The 19,408-nt window shown below is 41.9% G+C and overlaps 1 protein-coding gene and 1 long non-coding RNA gene across 3 annotated transcripts in view; one reads left to right on the top strand and one right to left on the bottom strand.

The window, feature by feature from the left end:
• The window catches only part of RBPJ (recombination signal binding protein for immunoglobulin kappa J region), a 270,190-nt gene that overhangs the window by 120,938 nt on the left and 129,844 nt on the right, over positions 1–19,408 (top strand). The window lies entirely within an intron of this gene.
• On the bottom strand, positions 2,841–13,448 carry LOC126954818 (uncharacterized). Its single transcript, XR_007725730.1, has 2 exons — positions 13,344–13,448; positions 2,841–3,128 (listed from the first exon to the last, which is right to left on the bottom strand). It is a non-coding gene; the product is annotated as an uncharacterized LOC126954818 (long non-coding RNA).

Raw genomic sequence — 19,408 nt, 5'->3', positions numbered from 1 at the left:
TAACCCACTAAGAGACCATTTAAAAGTTTAGTCCAGACCAGCCTGGGCAACATAGGGAGACCCCATCACTACAAAAAATTATTTTTAAAAATTAGCCAGGCTAGCTGGGCGTGGTGGCTCACACCTGTAATCCCAGCAGTTTGGGTGGCTGAGGCGGGTGGATCACGAGGTCAGGAGATCAAGACCATCCTGGCTAACACGGTGAAACCCCGTCTCTACTAAAAATACAAAAAATTAGCCCAGGATGGTGGCGGGCACCTGTAGTCCCAGCTACTCAGGAGACTGAGGCAGGAGAATGGCATGAACCTGGGAGGTGGAGCTTACAGTGAGCCAAGATCGTGCCACTGCACTCCAGCTTGGGCAACAGAGTGAGAATCTGTCTCCAAAAAAAAAAAAAAAATTAGCCGGGCTTGGTGGCGTATGCCTGTAGTCCTAGCTACTCAGAACACTTGCTTGAGCCCAGGAATTCAAGGCTGCAGTGCACTGTGATGGTACCGCTGCACTCCAGTCTGGGCCACAGAGTGAGACCCTGTATGTAAAAAAGAAATTTTCTTAAAAGCTTAGGCTAAAAAGCTTTAAAACATTTTTTCATCCTACCATATTAATTTGGAAGACTGGCTTTAAATATCACGTGGGACAATAGTTATAGAACATGTACTGTGGGCTGGGAATGATGGCTGGCGCCTGTAATCCCAACATTTTGGGTGGCCAGGATGGAAGGATGACTTGAGTCCAGGAGTTTGAGAGCAGCCAGGGCAACACAGTGAGACCTGGTCTCTATAAAAATAAAAAATTAGCCAGATGCGTGGTGGTGAGCACCTGTGGTCTCAGCTACTTGGGAGGCTGAAGTGGAAGGATCACATGAGCCAAGGAAATCAAGGCTCCCGTGAGCTGTGGTTGCACCACTGCACTCCAGCCTGGGTGAAAAACCAAGATCTTGCTTCAAAAAAAAAAAAAAAAAAAGAGAGAGACAAAATAATTCATGTACTTTAAGCTCTTGGCTTAAATCTTTGAATCTCACATGTGATCTCTTTGTCCTTCAATATCCTATAATTCATTGTTCTGACTGCACATAGAACATCCCATTTTTACCAGATTGGGAGAACTTCACAACCAGAATTTAGGCTTAAACTTTCTTGATTCCTACAGCATCTTACAAAACAGCAGGTGTTCATGTCAATATATATTAATTATGTACAATTTCTTAATCTGAGGGGCACCCTTTCTTTTGTGAAATGATCTTGTAAAGAAAAAGCTTTTTCTTTTTTTTGAGATGGAGTCTCCCTCCGTCACCCAGGCTAGAGTGCGGTGGTCACTATCTCTGTTCACTGCAGCCTCCGCCTCCTGGGTTCAAGTGATTCTCCTGCCTCAGCCTCCCAAGTGGCTGGGATCACAGGGATGCACCACCACCCCCGACTAATTTTTGTATTTTTAGTATAGACAGGGTTTCTCCATGTTGGCCAGGCTTGTCTCGAATTCCTTACCTCAGGTGATCCGCCCATCTCTGCCTCCCAAAGTGCTGGGATTACAGGTATGAGCCACCACATCTGACCTAAACTAAAAGCTTTAGGTTGGCACATTTTCAGGTGAGAAAGACAAAGGAAAGAGGTAGCATGGTATGGTAAAAAGGGAGTATTGATTTTAAACCATGTCACTGTTCTGCGATCTGTGCTCAAAAATAAAGGAGTATTTTAGGTCATTGGAAAAAGAAAAAAGAAAGAAAGAAAAGATTGGGCCCAGGGGTTCGTGCCTGTAATCCCAGCACTTTAAGAGGCCAAGGTAAGAGAATCACTTGAAGCCAGGAGTTTGAGACTAGCCTGGGCAGCATAGTGAGACCCCATCTCTAGCAAAGAAAGTAAAAACTATAATAAAAATTAGCCAGGCATGGTGGCAGGCTCCTGTAGTCCCAGTTACTCTGAAGGCTCGGGTGGGAAGATCGCTTGAGCTACAGAGATGTTGGCTACAGTAAGTTGTAATCACGCTGCTGCACTCCAGCTTGGGTGGCAAAGTGAGACCTTGCCTCAAAAAGAGAAAGAAGAAAGAAAGAGAAAGAAAGAAAGAGAAAGAAAGGAAGAAAAAGAAAGAAAGAGAAAGAAAGAAAGAAAGAAAGAAAGAAAGAAAGAAAGAAAGAAAGAAAGAAAGAAAGAAAGAAAGAAAGAAAGAAAAGAAAAGAAAGAGAAAGAAAGCAGGAAGGAAGGAAGAGAGAGAGGAAGCGGCGGGGGAGAGAGAGAGAAAGAAGGAAAAAGAAAGAAAGAAAGAAAGAAAGAAAGAAAGAAAGAAAGAAAGAAAGAAAGAAAGAAAGAAAGAAAGAAAGAAAGAAAGAAAGAAAGAAAGAAAGAAAGAAAGAAAGAAAGAGAAAGAAAGAAAGAGAAAGAAAGAAAGAAGAAATGAAAGAGAAAGAGAAAGAAAGAAGAAAAGAGAAAGAGAGGGAGGGATGGAGGAAGGCAGGAAGGAAGAAGGCAGGCAGGAAGAAAGGAAGGAAGGAAGGGAGGGAGGGAGGGAGGGAAGGAGAAAGAAGAATTCAAACAGAAGGAGACCAAGGAAGGCTCTAGGCCTAATTTTGTCATTTATTTACATGTCTTTGAGCATCTCATTGAACTCTCTCTGCTTCTCTGTATTTGCATCTGCAAAATGAGGAAATTGCACATGACTCTGAGGTGATTTCCCACTCAATGATTTTAAGATATTTGAGTACTTGAATATCCTTCAATAATAACATCTGGGAAGAGTAAAGTCTGATATTAGTCCTTAGTAGTGCTCTCCAAAAGGATGGGTAGATAACTATAGACATTTTATAATTACATATCACTGAGTAACAAATTATCCCCAAATTTAGGAGCTTAAGGCAAGAATAAGCATTTATTCTCTTACAGGGCTTCTGAGGGGCAGGAATCCAGGAGTGGCTTAGCTAGGAGGTTCTAGCTTGGGATCTATAAAGGGATTGTAGTCAAGAAGTTGGCTGGACGTATAGTCTTCTGAAAATTTGACTGAGGCTGAAGAATCTGTTCCCAAGATGGCGCTCTCATGGCTGATGGCAGAGGCTTCTGTTGCTTATTACAGGGACTTCCTTGCGGAGCTGTTCGAGTGCCCCTCTGGCATGGCAGTTGGCTTCTCCTGCCATGGGTGATCTAAGAGCAAGAGCAAGGAGGAAACCACAATGCATGTAATGACTTATTCTCACAGGTTGCACATTGTCACTGCTGCCACATTGAATTCGCTAAAAATCAGTTACTGACTACAGACCACACTCTAGGAGAGAAGAATTAGGCTCCACTTCTTGAAAGTACGGGTATCAAAGAACTTGCAAATTTATTTGTGAGTTTATTTTAAAAGCCCTTACAAACACATATTCCTTAAATTAGAGTGGCTCAGCCCTGCAAGACAGTTAGGGAAGTTAAAACAACCAACATTTCTACAGTGAGTCACTGTTTAGAAAGTATTTCCCCATGTTTTCTCATTGGATTGTCACAACCACCCAGTGGAACAACAGCATTAATATCCCCACTTAAAAATGAGGAAATGGAAGTGAGGTCATTTTTGTACAGTTATTTAACAAGTAAGTTATATAGCTGAGGATTAAGCCCAGCACAAAGCATAAGGCCTCTTCACCATCCTTCAAATGAGAAACTTGGCATGAAGGCCTTTGCACAGAGAAGTTTCATTAGGAAGACTGACTATTCCTTACTTCCAACCAATTGTTTTTACCTATTTTATTAAATTTTTTTATGTTCAACTTACATACTTCCAAAATTACTTGAAGCAGTTTACAAACAAAATATTTAAGAAAGAAAGAGGAGTACGGCTGGGCCCGGTGGCTCATGCCTGTAATCCCAGCACTTTGAGAGGCCGAGGCAGGCGGATCACTTGAGGTCAGGAGTTCGAGACCAGCCTGGCCAACATAAGGAACCCTCGTCTCTACTAAAAACACAAAAATTAGCCGGACTTATTGGCAGGCGCCTGTGATCTCAGCTACTTGGGAGGCTGAGGTGGGAGAATCACTTGAACCCGGGAGTGGTGTGCAGGTCACACCACTGCACTCCAGCCTGAGCGACAGAGTGACGCTCGGTCTCAAAAAAAAAGAAAAGAGAAAAAGGAGTAAATACTTCTAGGCACCAGAAATGATCATATTACAACACTTGGCAATAAATTTGGTTCAGATCTTTCTGGCAGCAGAGGTGAAAAGAGAAGCGTGATAGGCTGCAGGGATTTCACTTTCTGACAAGAGTGAGCATGTATGCTATCATTGCCTGAAGCTAAATTCGAAAAGGACTTTATCACGTGGAGCTGTGTAGAGTTAATACCGCTTAACATTGTGGTCAATATCTTCAATCTCTTCTTGCAAAAGATGTACTCATATTAACTCTGAATGTAAACAGAGGACACACCTCACCTGTAAGTTGGTTAATATATTTGAGCAAGAAACTGAGGAAATTTGGCCCAGGTACCTTGCTCTCTAATGTCTTTACCAAATTAAGGCATAGAACTTGGAGAATATACAGGAATTGAGGGTTGATCTGTCCAGTGGACTGTCTCTCCAGTATCAGAGTTGTGAGAGTGCTTGAATGAGCTACTAAATCTTGTTAATTTGTCTTGGCATCTTGTAACAGGTGCCTACCCATAATATAAATATTCTATATTGTCAATTAATTAAGGACTTTGCTAAAAGAGATATATAAAGTTAAAGAAAAATATAAAATAAATAAGTTAGGCTGGGCATGGTGGTGGCTCATGTCTGAAATCCCAGCACTTTGGGAGGCCATGGTGGAAGGGTTGCTTGAGGCCAGGAGTTTGAAACCAGCCTGGGCAAAACAGCAAGACCCCACCTCCCATCTCTACATGTAACTTAAAAAACTTAGCTGGGCATGGTGGTATGTGCCTGTAGTCCTAGCTACTCAGAAGACTGTGATAGGAGGCTCACTTGAGCTCAGGAGTTTGAGGCTGCAGTGAGCTACGATTGTACCACTGCACTCCAGTCTGGGTGACAGAACGAGACCCTGTCTCAAAAAAAAAAAAAAGTAAAAAAAGTTAGACCACATGAACTCTAATATCCCTTTTTGGACCAATATGCTGTGACTCTGTGGCTTTAAGGATGAGATGCCAATATGCATTCTTGTCCCAGTAGAGAGCCAGCCCAGTTTGGCCTGGGTGTGAGAAGCAAAGCTATCAAAAGCTTTGGCCAATTTTTTCCCCCAAAAGGAATTCCAAATATATCCAAGCTTCTATGTTAGTGACTGATTGAAACCACAGCTTTATACCATATGACATAGAATCCTGGAATAGATAACTTTAGGCTGAAGAAAAAAAAAAAAAAAGTTAAGGCAGGTGCGAGCAGCTGTCCAGTTCTGCCATGAAAGAAATCAAGTGTAATTTCAGTGATAATATGCCTTCTTTCAAGCACGTGAGTTTTGTTATGTTCTTTCCAGTTAGCTGAAAATTACACCCTAAATATTCCTCTAAAGGTAGATAACGTAGTGACTTACAAATGTTTCTATCAATGGGTCTCCTCCTTCTAGAAGAGAATTGTAAATGAAATACATAAAGATTCATAGCCTTTATTTCTTTCTTAAACCAGCTGGTCTTCCTCTAAGAAAGTAGATAAGCTAAAGCAAATAATCCTTCATTTTAAAAAATAGAAATCATTCTCCTTGAACACTGTTTATTGGCCGTGAGCAAATAGGTATTCACTTAGAAGGCTTTGCTCTCTGTTTATGATCCATATTTCTATAATACCTGCTTCAGAAGTGTTGTAGGGAGACAAAATTAATGTGCATGGAAACACAGCAGAGAAAATGAGTGTTTTTTTTTTTGTTTTTTTGTTTTTTTTTTGAGACGGAGTCTCGCTCTGTCGCCCAGGCTGGAGTGCAGTGGCCGGGTCTCAGCTCACTGCAAGCTCCGCCTCCCGGGTTCACGCCATTCTCCTGCCTCAGCCTCCAGAGTAGCTGGGACTACAGGCGCCCGCCACCTCGCCCGGCTAGTTTTTTTTTTTGTATTTTTAGTAGAGACGGGGTTTCACCATGTTAGCCAGGATGGTCTCGATCTCCTGACCTTGTGATCCGCCCGTCTCGGCCTCCCAAAGTGCTGGGATTACAGGCTTGAGCCACTGCGCCCGGCCGAAAATGAGTGTTAATCTTTGTGGAACAATCCAGAGTCCAGAGAAAGGGCAAGGAGGGGGAGAAGCCACTTGTTGGAATGACTAGTATATTAAGATTCTCTTCCGGGTTATGGGTTAACATCTGCATTGTTGAGGTCTATTCAAAACAGGACATTGTTCAGTATAACCTTTTTGCATCAAACAGAAATACAAATATTAATTTTCATGCCACAAAGAAAACTTCAAAAGTTGGGAAACTACTGAAGGATGTTATCACAAAGTTGTCATTTAGAGTCCAAGAACAGTCTTAACAATTGTACAAGCTTCAGAGTAAGTGCGTGCAGGAAATAAAGACATTAAATTGTCATGTGGGAAATCTATTCTGGGGAGTTGCAGAATAAATACTCACTAATAAGAAAAAGTGGGGAAGGTCCTTCTAAGCAAAGGAAATGAGTGACAAGACAAGCAGGTATGAATGATTTTTTTTTTTTTTTTTGAGATGGAGTCTCACTCTGTCACCCAGGCTGGAGTGCAATGGCACAATCCGTGCTTACTGCAAGCTCTGCCTCGTGGGTTCAAGCGATTCTCCTGCCTCAGCCTCCTGAGTAACTGGGATTACAGGCATGCGTCACCATGCCTGGTTAATTTTTGTATTTTTAGTAGAGACAGGGTTTCACCATGTTGGCCTGGCTGGTCTCGAACTCCTTACCTCAAGTGAGCCACCTGCCTTGGCCTCCCAAATTGCTGGGATTACAGGTGTGAGCCACTGAGCCTGGCCAAAATCCTAACAGAAGAATATTCTATTGTGTGTGTGTATGAAAAAATTGTGGTGTGTGTCACAATTTTTTAATCCATTCATCCATCAGTGGACACTTAGGTTGTTTCCATGTCTTCGCTATTGTGAATAATGCTCCAATGAACATGGGCATGCAGATATCACTTTGATATATGGTTTCCTTCTGATGTTATACCCAGAAATAGGACTGCTGGTTTATTAGGGTAGGTAGCATATTTGGATCTGTATACTATGGACACTTGGGTATAGCTGGACCGCAAGGTACAGGGAGGGGAGTGAGAATGGGAGAGTAGGCTGAAAAGGTGAGCAGAAGCCACACTCCGAAGGGGCTCTTAGGTCAGTTGGGGTCCTTCTACTGCATAACCCAGGTTCCTCCTAAGACTCAAGTAGGCTCTTAGCATTCCCTTTTCTTCCTCAGTTGCAGGCCTCAGGGCTTTGCTAGGTTTCCCCTCTTTACGAGGTGTTACCACTCACCCTATCTCTTGCATCTGGAAGGTGGTGCCCTCAGCTTCCATCTTTTTTTATTTTGTTTATTGCAAGACAGCACAGAGTCAGCTTGGCATGATGGCTCATACCTGTAATCCCAGCACTTTGGGAGGCTGAGGCAGGAGGATTGCTTGAGCCCAAGAGTTCAAGAGCAGTCTGGGTAACATAGTGAGATCCTGTCTTTACAACATTTTTTTAAATTAGCCAAGTGTGGTGGCACATGCTTAAACTCTCAGCTACTTGGGAGGCTGAGGCAGAAGGTTTGCTTGAACCCAGGAGTCCGGAGCTGCAGTAAGCTGTGATCGTGCCACAGTACTCCAGCCTGGATGACAAAGTGAGACCCTGTCTCCAAAAGAAAAGAAAAGCAAGCACAGAGTCTTTATATTAAAAGATTTTTCAATGCTAATTATGGTGGCAAAACAATTGAGAAATGACAAAAATAATAGACATGTATATCAGAAGTTTTTTTTCTTTTTTTCTTTTTGAGATGGAGTCTCACTTTGTCACCAAGGCTGGAGTGCAGTGGCATGATCTCTGCTCACTGCAACCTCTGCCTCCCAGGTTCAAGCGATTCTCCTGCATCAGCTTCCCCAGTAGCTGGGAATACAGGCACTTGCTACCACACCCAGATAATTTTTGTGTTTTTGGTAGAGACAGGGTTTCACCATCTTGGCCAGGCTGGTCTCGAACTCCTGACCTCAGGTAATCCACTCACCTCGACCTCCCAAAGTGCTGCGATTACTGGCATGAGCCATGGCACCTGGCCAGGAAGTCTTTTTTGTTTTTGTTTTTGTTTTTCTGAGATGGAACCTCACTCTGTCACCCAGATTGGAGTGCAGTGACACCATCTCGGCTCACTGCAGCCTCTGTCGCCCGGGTTCAAGTGATTCTCCTGCCTCAGCCTCCCAAGTAGCTTGGATTACAGGCACTTGCCACCGTGCCTGGCTAATTTTTGTAGTTTTAGTAGAGACTGGGTTTCACCATCTTGGCCAGGCTAGTCTTGAACTCCTGACCTTGTGATCCACCCACCTTGGCCTCCCAAAGTGCTGGGATTATAGGCATGAGCTACCACGACCGGCCGGGAAGTTTTAAATTTAGGAGTAAGATGATCTGATTTACATTTTTAAAAGTACTCCAGATTTCCTGTAGAGAGTGGATTGTAGGGGATAGGAGTGGAGTAGAAGTCGGGAGAAGCAGGGAATGTAACACAGGTACCTAGAAAGAGGTGATGGTGCCCCAGACTAGGGCATAGAGGGAAGATGGCCAAAATTTTTAGATGTAGGCTGGGTGCAATGGCTCACGCCTGTAATCTCAGCATTTTGGGAGGTCGAGGTGGGTGAATCACTTGAGGCCAGGAGTTCAAAACCAGCCTGGCCGACATGGTGAAACCCTGTCTCTATTAAAAATACAAAAAAATTAGCTGGGCATGGTGGTGTGTGCCTGTAATCCCAGCTACTCGGGAGACTGAGGCACGAGAATCACTTGGGCCCGGGAGGCAAAGGTTGCAGTGAACTGAGATCGCTCCATTGCACTCCAGCCTGGGAGACAAAGCAAGACTCCGTCTCAAAAGAAAAAAAAACAAAACAAACAAACAAAAATTATTAGATGTGGGCATAGTTTAACGATAGGACTAACAAGACTTGCCACCAGGTTGGATAGCGCTGATGATGAAAAGAGGAATCATGGATAAACCATGAACCCCCGGAGGGATTGCTCTGTTCCCCAGGCTTTGCCCTTCTGGACATTTCCTCTGGATTAACGAGTTTTGGGCTTTGGGACAAAGATCTGTAAATCACTGAAAACATTTCAGCAGGGACATTACATTTTTCTCCCCTCCACTAGGCTTACATTTCCTCCATGAGAATGACTTTGTGGAATGAAATGACAAGTGTGGCCATCGTCCAGGAAGAAAGGGTGCATTAGTGTGTATGTGTGCGGGGCGGGGGGGGGCTGTGCATGGGGGTGTGTGCGTCTTCCAGACATGCACATACGCGTGAGGGAGAGAGATGCACGAATTGTTTTATCTCATTATAAGTAGTGAATGCTAGTGGTAGTAGTAGTAGACATATTAGTGCCCAACTCTCTGCTTCTTAAAAAAGTAGTAGTCTGCTTTCTAGGAAGCAGACAGTTGGGCACTAATGTGATGGAGTGTAGGACCAAAACCCTGATGAGTTGTGAGTGGAAGGAAGATACTAATGGCAGTAGAAGAGATGAAAGAATTGGTAGAGATTTCAAAGGCACACTCTACCCAACTATACTTAATTCTCAGAATTGGTCCTGTAAAGTGAGCAGGTTTTCTGGAGGTCACCTCCTTCCCCATAACCCTGTGGCATCAAGACATCAGGCTCAAGGCTGATTTGGGACTTGGATGAGGGGTGTTAATTGTGGATCTTCCAGCACTCAGTGTGGCTGAGTGGCTGTGGTCCAATAATCATACGATTCAAGGATAGTTAGGGATTTCCTGTCTCTACAATCTGAGCCCCTCTGCTGAATCCACTCTCAGATTTTGATGCTGTAGTTAACCCCTCGGGTGAAATTAGAGGAAGGATATAATTGTATAACCACAGTAAAGCACTTCACTCCTGCAATGCTCATTTGATATCAGTAATTGAGAAAACAGATTCCTCCCATTTAGAACTGCTATAAGAGCACCTGAATTAGTGAGCCCAAATGAGTTCATAAATGTGAATGGAGAGAAAGCACTTCCTCTACCTCCACTGAATGTCTTTCCTTCGGGTCTGTCTTAAGTGGAGTTTAGAGGGACTATTGGATTCCTTGAACTGGCAATTTCTGTAATTACCAGTAGTTGCTGAGCCTCCTGATGTAATTTCTTCTGTAGAACAGAAAAGTTCCTAATATTTGGCACAGCAATCTCCAGCTATAATTACAGGAACACAAGGCTGTTAGTCACATCCCTACCTACCCCACCTCTAACAATGCTCTTTTTTTTTTCTTTTTTTAGCATTAGGTAGCTGGGAGAAGACTTGAGCTTAAAATTCTGCTGTTGAATGTGGCTGCTGAGCATAAAGCTACATTCAACAGCAGAACGTAGCTTTATGGACAGTGGATGGTGTCTTTAAGTTAAGGCAATATTAATCAGGTTCAATGTCAATCAAATGGTTTAGCAAAGGACAATACTTAGGGCATTTATGTACTGATTTATTCGCCACTCTATTTCATACAAGTTTTCAGGAGGTTGGCATATATGAACTATTAAATATCTTATTCTTTCCTTTGATGAATAACAAATAGTTTTATTTTAATTAGTTCCATTCATGTTTATATTCTATTTTTGCCAAAGTAGAATAGTTTCCTTTGTACCTAATATACGCTACATATTTGTAGTTGGTTACCTACCACACCCTCTCTGAAGAGCAAGGTCAACAATAAAAGAGCTTAATTCAGAGGCCATAATTTATTCTGCATTCTGTTAACAAGCAACATCCATTTAAAATAGCAATTGCGCTTTCAAGGTCCCAGTATTATTCAGGCAAAGACTCAAAATGATCACTTTCTTGGCATACATAGAAGCCCAAATGTTAAGATGTGTTCTGTGGGCAATTCTCTGCTTGTTTTCTTTCTGAGACAAGTGGTTAACCCGTGTTGCATATCCTGCGTTTATAGAATTCCAGAAAGTTTGTGTCATGTAAATCACTTGTGGACTGGGCACGGTGGTTCATGTCTGTAATTCCACCATTTTCGGAGGCCAAGGCAGGAGGATCTCTTGAGCCCAGCAATTTCAGACCAGCCTAGGCAACACAGCGAGACCTCGTTTCTATGAAAAATTTTTAAAATTAGCCAGTTGTAGTGGCAGACACCTGTAGTCCCAGCTCCTTGGGAGGCTGAGGCGGGAGGATCACTTGAACCTGGGAGGTCAAGGCTGCAGTGAGCAGGGAGCATACCACAGCACTCAGCACTCTAGCCTGGGCAACAGAGTGAGACCCTGTCTCAAGGATAAATAAACAAATAAACTAAAAAAAAACACTTTGTGTGTGTGTGTGTGTGTGTGTGTGTACGAGAGAAGAGAGAGAGAGACAGAGAGATGGTGTATGGGGGGATGTATAGGGAGAATGTAAACAGAAATATCTTGAGGAGAAATCCAACCAGACTGAGAATGTGGAGGGAAGATACTGGCCTTCGCTTCCACGTGTTATTGTGTTCCTGTGTTCATTACCTGTTACCTTTTTTATAAGTAGTAGAGGGTGAAATAATATGTCCAAGTGGCAACTGGCTAAAGAGACAGATCATAAAACAGCTAAAGTCAGACCTGGTTTAGTCTATCATGTATGAAGTTGAAAAAGTTGAAGTTGCTGGGCGCGGTAACTCAAGCCTGTAATCCCAGCACTTTGGGAGGCCGAGATGGGCGGATCACGAGGTCAGGAAATCGAGACCATCCTGGCTACATGGTGAAACCCCGTCTCTACTAAAAAAAAAAAAATACAAAAAACTAGCCGTGCGAGGTGGCGGGCGCCTGTAGTCCCAGTTACTCGGGAGGCTGAAGCAGGAGAATGGCGTAAACCCGGAAGGCGGAGCTTGCAGTGAGCCGAGATCGTGCCACCGCACTCCAGCCTGGGCGACAGGGTGAGACTCGTTTAAAAAAAAAAAAAAAAAAAAAGAAAGAAAGAAAGAAAAAGTTGAAGTTGAAATAAGATGCAAGAAAATTATAATTTATCAAAGAAAAAAAGAAAAAAGAAAATTACAATTTATCTATTTTTTAAAAACAATTCATTTTGTCCTAAAAATCTCTGCCAGTTGATTAATGAGCAGCAGCTTCTAAAATAAACAAAGAATATGAGAAAAAGAAAAAAAAAAAAAACACCACCCAGAATTGATTAGGAGGAAAAATGCCCAGGGGAGCTCTTTAATGTTGCCTCAATTTTTTTTTTAAAAAAAATGCTTTTATACTGTTCATCTCCATTAACTTTTCTTTTTCAAAAGGGAGGTACTATTTTAAAATTCCGAGTTTTGTCTCTAATTTTAAAATGACAATTAGTACAACCACTGATAAAAATGCTCCTTCCGATTTCCATGAAACAGATTAATGTTTTAATTCACCTGAACCACCAACTGAATGCTATAGGCCATTTTGAAAACATTCACTAATCCTTGAAAATAGCATGCTTTCCCTCATATTTTTTTCAAACCCTAATCCTTGGGGGAAAAAAATACCTTCTCTCATTTTCTATTCAATGTTTGCTATTGTTGTAACCTAAGTAGGACCTCTTTGAAAAAATGCAAAATTAAGTTTAACTCACAATTGAGTCTCACATCCTGTGGTCTTGGAATTTTAAAATTTCATTCAAAACACACATTATAAACAAAGTCTCCCAAATGACCATCTAGAGAGGAATGTGGCAAAAATCCAGAAACTATTGTAATATTTGGAACTAGCATAGCACAAATAATCAGTGTGTTTTTTGAAGAGGAGATTATGGGTTGCAGTTTTACAAACTCCATGGGGGATTTGCACAAGATGTGCAAAGTTAAATTAGTTGTGTGCCTCCCAGAGAACCTAAACTCTTAACAGTAAGTGAAGAGGAAGAAGTATTAAAAGGATCTTTTTAAAACCTAGTATTTGTTCATTACAACCATAATTGGAGAAAACACTCTGGCTTACAAATTCCTATAAACTCAAGATCAAAGCAGTGTGCTTGACAAGCCTGTTCTTTAGCACATTAGTTTGGTATTATTAACAGTGGAGACTGATTCAGGGCGGGTTATTGTGGGGGGATGTGGAAAGGACAAAGGCCAATGCCAAAACTTATGTCATCAAGCCAGGAAAATCCAAATTTTAGAGGCAGGAGGACCAGAGGAGTTATCAACATACAAAATAATATTCTGAAAAAGTGCTTTTGAAGTGAAAAAGTAAACCTGTGAAATCAATTTAAGAATTAAAACTAACCATTGAAGGCACATTTAAAATCTACGCTTCAAAGAGAAAAGGTAGGTCAGAGAAAGCTGAATTCGTACCTTGGAAAATGCAGGCTTTCCTGGGGAAGCAACTTGTTTCTCTCCCATTCCAAAAGAATGAAAGAAAAGAACTCCAAAAAGGGAATGTAGCAAGGACATGCTTTCTACCTCAAAAAAATAAAGGAGTTGGAGTCAGGGCAGAGCCAACTAAGAAGATGGAAACCAATCACATTTCAAAGTGATTCTTACTTTCTTAGGAAAGTTTAACATGATAATATCCTTTGCGTTTCTCGTTTTATCCCTCAGTTAATTTTAATGGTTTATAAATTCATCAACTTTTCTAAACCTGTTTAGAAGAACATCCTTATCTAGAAGATTTACCCAAACTTCATGCTTATTTTTAATATCAGTATTAACAAAGCATGTAGATCTGTAGCCACAGATATGGTAGCTAATATTTTTCTGCCCATAAGTAATTGAATGTAAGTAGATTTCACCACCTCTGTAATGTTTCAGTTTCAGTTTTCATACACCATTCTGAGAAATTTGTGTGACCTAATATAGCATTTTAGGCTGTTTTCCTCTTAATCATCATAAAAATGCATCATTTGACTGGGAGAAACAAAGGAAAGAGATTTTCTGCATATAAATTGTATTAAGTTTATAATACACAAACAGGAATTGCTTTATCCTGGCAAATAACAAGCAGAGTTTAAGAAAAGATAGTTTAGGACTGTGTTTCTTTTTGGTTTGTTTTTGTTTTTGTTTTTCTGAGACAGAGTTTCACTCATGTTGCCCAGGCTGGAGTGAAGTGGTGAGATCTTGGCTCACTGCAACCTCTGCCTTCCGGGTTCAAGCGATTCTCCTGCCTCAGCCTTCTGAGTAGCTGGGATTACAGATGCCCGCCACCACGCCCGGCTAATTTTTTTTTTTTGTATATTTAGTAGAGACGGAGTTTCACCATGTTAGCAAAGCTGGTCTCCTCATCTCAGGTGATCCACCCGCCTCAGCCTCCCAAAGTGCTGGGATTACAGGCGTGAGCCACTGCACCTGGCCCAGTTGTTGTTTTTAACACAAACCTCTTAATGAAGAAGCAAGGTTTTTGGAGGAGTGGAAATGGCATGAAACTGTCGGTTAACAGATATAAATTAAAAGATTCTTGACTTGGAAACAGAAAGATGGCATCACATCTGATCTGCCCACTTCTGACCAGAGTATCCTTGGCCAAATCACTTGAATTTTGGGAGCCTCATTTCTTCCTACTTTAAAATAGGGATAAAAACATCCAGCTTGCAGAGCTGGAGGTGTGGGTATGGGCAGGGTGGGGGTGGGTGGCATTGATGATAAATGTTAATAGTTGGCAGGAGGCTTTGCCCTTTTATAACCGGCACTCAGAATTTGAATGCTCATCACTTTTCTTTTCCAATCTAGACCTTAACTAAAGGAAGGAAGAAATATCCAAGTCTATACTCCTGAAAGACCTTTGTATCTACATAGTGCTAGAGCCTAAACAGCAAACTTAAAATTGTAAATGTTGTTGTATTGTTTGAAACCTTCCTTCATGAAATGCAGACTTAAAGCACTCTGGGCAGCTTAAGAAGGTGGAATTTACTACTAAGCAAAAGGAATTTACTATTCAGAGGGTGGTTGACCTGAATAGAAGTATGCCGCCCTCCCTCTCTAGCACTGATCACTCCTGTTTAATTTTCTGGCATAGTCTTTATCATTATTTAAAATGCCTGACTTGTTTACTCTTTTATTATCTGTGTCTCTGTACTCAAATACTTGAATGCAAGTCCCCTAATGGCCCTGACCTGCCTCTACAGTGCATAGTAACAGCCCCTGGCTCATAGAGGGTGTTCAGGAAATACTTCTTTTTGAATCAACCGATGACAGATGAAGATTCAATAAGATGAAAGAGGAATAGGATAAACAAAGCCATCAGAGCTTGAGTCATATAAGTATTAAATATTTGATAGAGTAGAGGCTTTAAAGAAACAACTGAATTACCTGATGGCAAATTTAGAAGATTGCACTGACACGCTGTTCATCTGACCTGTGGTTCTAGACAGAATTCTTCACAGTTAACTTCTTAGGAAAGTTACAGATGAACACCCTAAAACATCCAAACAGGGAGGGGACTGCTGATCCAATGACTACTTTGTGCCAGGCATTTTGCAATGTATGTTACATGTGTTACTTATTATTAACTACAAATGGATAAGATGAGTATTTTTATCCTCGGTTTGCAAATGATCCCAGAAGTTAAGGAACATACCCAAGGATTCCCAGTTGTTATGAACTAAGATCTGACCCGCCCTCCTGCACCACGTGGCCTCTGTTTAAATTCCTTTCATAACTGTTCTAGGTCCAAATAAAAAACACAGCTGGGTGCAGTGGCTCAGGCCTATAATCCCAGCACTTTGAGAGGCCGAGGCGGGCGGATCACGAGGTCAGGAGATCGAGACCATCCTGGCTAACACTGTGAAACCCTGTCTCTACTAAAAATACAAAAATTAGCCAGGCGTGGTGGCTGGCGCCTGTAGTCCCAGCTACTCGGGAGGCTGAGGCAGGAGAATGGCGTGAACCCAGGAGGCGGAGCTTGCAGTGAGCTGAGATCGCTCCACTACACTCCAGTCTGGGCGACAGAGCGAGACTCCGTCTCAAAAAAAAAAAAAAAAACCAAAAAACAAAATCACAGATATCCTTACATTAAATCCTTTTTTTCAGAGTCTATTTTGTGCTGGGGCTAACAACTTTGCTGCAAAAGAAGGCTGTTTATAGACTATCCTGGAAAGATACTGGAGAAAATGGTAATAGGATTTCCTTCTGAAAGGGCAAACAGGTCCCTGGGAGATCCTGGCTAGGGAGAGTCTTACTTCTCTGTGCATTTCAGGTTGCCAGATAAAATATAGCATGTCCATTTAAATTTTATTATAGTTTCAGATGAACACACAATTTTTAGTATAAATATGTCCCAAATACTGCATGGGACAAATGTATACTATAAATATATTTGTAGTTTATACGAAATTCAAATATAACTGTATGTCCTTAACATTTATTTGCTAAATCTAGAAACTCTATATGCATTTCTTTCTACAAATTTTAAATTGACTGGGCACGGTGGCTCACCCCTGTAATCCTAGCACTTTGGGAGGCCAAAGCGGGCGTATCATGAGGTCAGGAGATGGAGACCATCCTGGCTAACACAGTGAAACCCCGTCTCTACTAAAAATACAAAAAATTGGCCGGGCGCGGTGGCTCACGCCTGTAATCCCAGCACTTTGGGAGGCCGAGGCGGGCGGATCACAAGGTCAGGAGATCGAGACCACGGTGAAACCCCGTCTCTACTAAAAATACAAAAAATTAGCCGGGCGCGGTTGTGGGCGCCTGTAGTCCCAGCTACTCGGGAGGCTGAGGCAGGAGAATGGCGTGAATCCGGGAGGCGGAGCTTGCAGTGAGCCGAGATCGCGCCACTGCACTCCAGCCTGGGCGACAGAGCGAGACTCCGTCTCAAAAAAAAAAAAAAAAAAAAATTAGCCAGGCTTGGTGACGGGCGCCTGTAGTCCCAGCTACTCCGGAGGCTGAGGCAGGAGAATGGCGTGAACCCGGGAGGTGGAGCTTGCAGTGAGCTGAGATCACCCACTGCACTCCAGCCTGGGCGAGAGTGAGACTCCAAAAAAAAAAAAAAAAAAAAAAAAGAAAAAAAATTTAAATTTTGTTCAATGTGCATGTATTGCCCATTTTTAAAATAATAGAAAATTTTCAATATAAAGCAGTTTTGCAATTTGTCACATTTTTAGAGGCAATTTGGCCTAATCACTGGAAGTAGACATGATATAGGCTGAAGCTGAATATGAAGCCTAAGGACAATTTCTATTTATTTATTTATTTATTTGAGACCATATCTCACTCTGTTGCCCAGGCTAGAGTGCAATGGTGCAATCTTGGCTGACTGCAACCTCCACCTTGTGAGTTCAAGTGATTCTCCTGCCGCAGCCTCCCCAGTAGCTGGGATTTATAGGTGCATGCTACCACTCCCAGCTATTTTTTTGTATTTTAGTAGAGATGGGGTTTTGCCATGTTGGCCAGGTGGTCTTGAACTCCTGACCTCAAATGATCCACCTGCCTCGGCCTCCCAAAGTACTGAGATTACAGGCAAGAGCCACTGAGCCCAGGCAGGATAATTTTTAAAAATAAGTATAAAAGGATAAAATTTGCACAGATTGTTAGAAGAGTACAACAACGAGGGGAAAGTCTGAAGGTACACTTCCTGAAGGAACCATAGCCATTGGAGCTCTCAAGGAGAGACCTCAATCATGGGTCCCAGGACAAGGCTAAGTCAGAAAAGGAAGTTCTCTGAATTGTAGGGTATCTTCAGCTCCATTAAGATGGAGCTTTAAATTGACTGAACTTTAGAGCTGGAAGGAATCTTTAAGGCATTCTTTTCTATTTCTTCATACTTTCTTCCACATTTGAAAACAAGGAATTTTTATTTCCAACTCCCTTCTTTCCCCTTTCCCCAATCCGGTTTCTCCAGCTCTCCGGAATGACCTAGAAGTGATGTACTAGATCTTAGGTCCTCAAGATAACATTAGCATGCTTATTACCCTTCAAGTCTCCCCAGCCTTGGAGTTCTAATTCACAATGGTAATAAGGGAGGAAGTGGCCCAGCAGGCCTAGCATAGGGCTAGTTATAGAGAAATGTCAGAGGAGTATCTAGCGTTCGCATTCTAGCAATGTCTGTAACTATGAGTATGAGCTAGGGAGAGTTTCTTCATTTTTCCGGGCCACAGCTTCCTTAGCTATAAAAAGGGGAGTAGAAGTCCTATTCAGGGGTGTGGAAGGATCAAATGAGATCATCTCCATTTGAAGTCTCTTGGTTTAAGCAAGTTGGCACTCAATGATTCCAGCTATTATTTTTATCTTAAACTAAGATCATTCTACATCTGAAAGGTTGAGGAACCTTATTCTTGTCAGAAATATAATCTGGCTGGGCGCAGTGGCCTACATCTGTAATCCCAGCACTTTTGAGAGATTGAGGTAGGCAGATCACTTGAGGCCAGGGGTTTGAGACCAGCCTGACCAACACAGTATTACCCTGTCTCTACTAACAATACAAAAGTTAGCTGGGCATGGTGACACACGCCTGTAGTCCCAGCTACTCTGGAGGCTGAGGAAAGAGAATCACTTGAATCTGAGAGCTGGAGGTTGCAGTGAGCTGAGATCGCACCACTGCACTCCAGCCTGGGTGACAGACTGCAACCCTGTCCAATAAATAAATAAATAAATAAATAAATAAATAATAAATATATGTATATACATATAATCTATATGAAATATATATATATAATCTCGGAGTCGAGTGCAGTGGCCTACATCTCTAATCCCAGGAAGCTGAGGCCAGAGGATTTCTTGAGCCCAGGAGTTCAAGCTGCAGTGAGCTGTGATTGTGCCACTGCACTTCAACCTGAAAAAAAAAAAAAAAGAAAAAAAGGAATATAATGAAATACAATCTCAAACTTACTATGAAGCTAGAAGGTAAGTCAAACTAGCAAAGTAATGATTGTTCGCTAATTTTCTGTAGAGTTTATTTTATCATTTAGTTGTCCCCACTTGAACATTTATAGAAGTATATGACTTACTAATATGAAGTTTATAATCATATTAATTTGATTTTTAAAGCATCTAGGCTGGGCGTGGTGGCTTATGCCTGTAATCCCAGCACTTTGTGAGGCCAAGGCAGGAGGATTGCTTGAGCCCAGGAGTTGGAGACCAGCCTGGGCAACATTGTGAGATGCCTGTCTCTATTTTTTAAAATACTCTATGAAAAGCAAAGCATGTAATTGGAGTTAAATTAATTTTTTCTGCTCTCTCTCCTCTCTTTGCTAAACAGCTTCATTGAGATACACTTCACATACCATATAATTCACTCACCTAAAGTGCAAATTCAGTGGTTTATAGTATATTCAGAGTTGTGCAGCCACCAACATAATCAACTTTGAAGACTTTTATCACTTCAAATGAAGTCCTATATCCTTTCACAGTTATCCCCACATCCACACTGCCTGGCCCTAGACAGTCATTAGTCTTCTGTCTCTATAGATTTGCCTTTTCTAGAC

This window comes from Macaca thibetana, chromosome 5 (genome assembly GCF_024542745.1).
Source record: "Macaca thibetana thibetana isolate TM-01 chromosome 5, ASM2454274v1, whole genome shotgun sequence".
NCBI lineage: Eukaryota > Metazoa > Chordata > Mammalia > Primates > Cercopithecidae > Macaca > Macaca thibetana.
The sequence above is the reverse complement of the archived record's forward strand: the minus strand, read 5'-3'. Positions and strand labels throughout refer to the sequence as shown.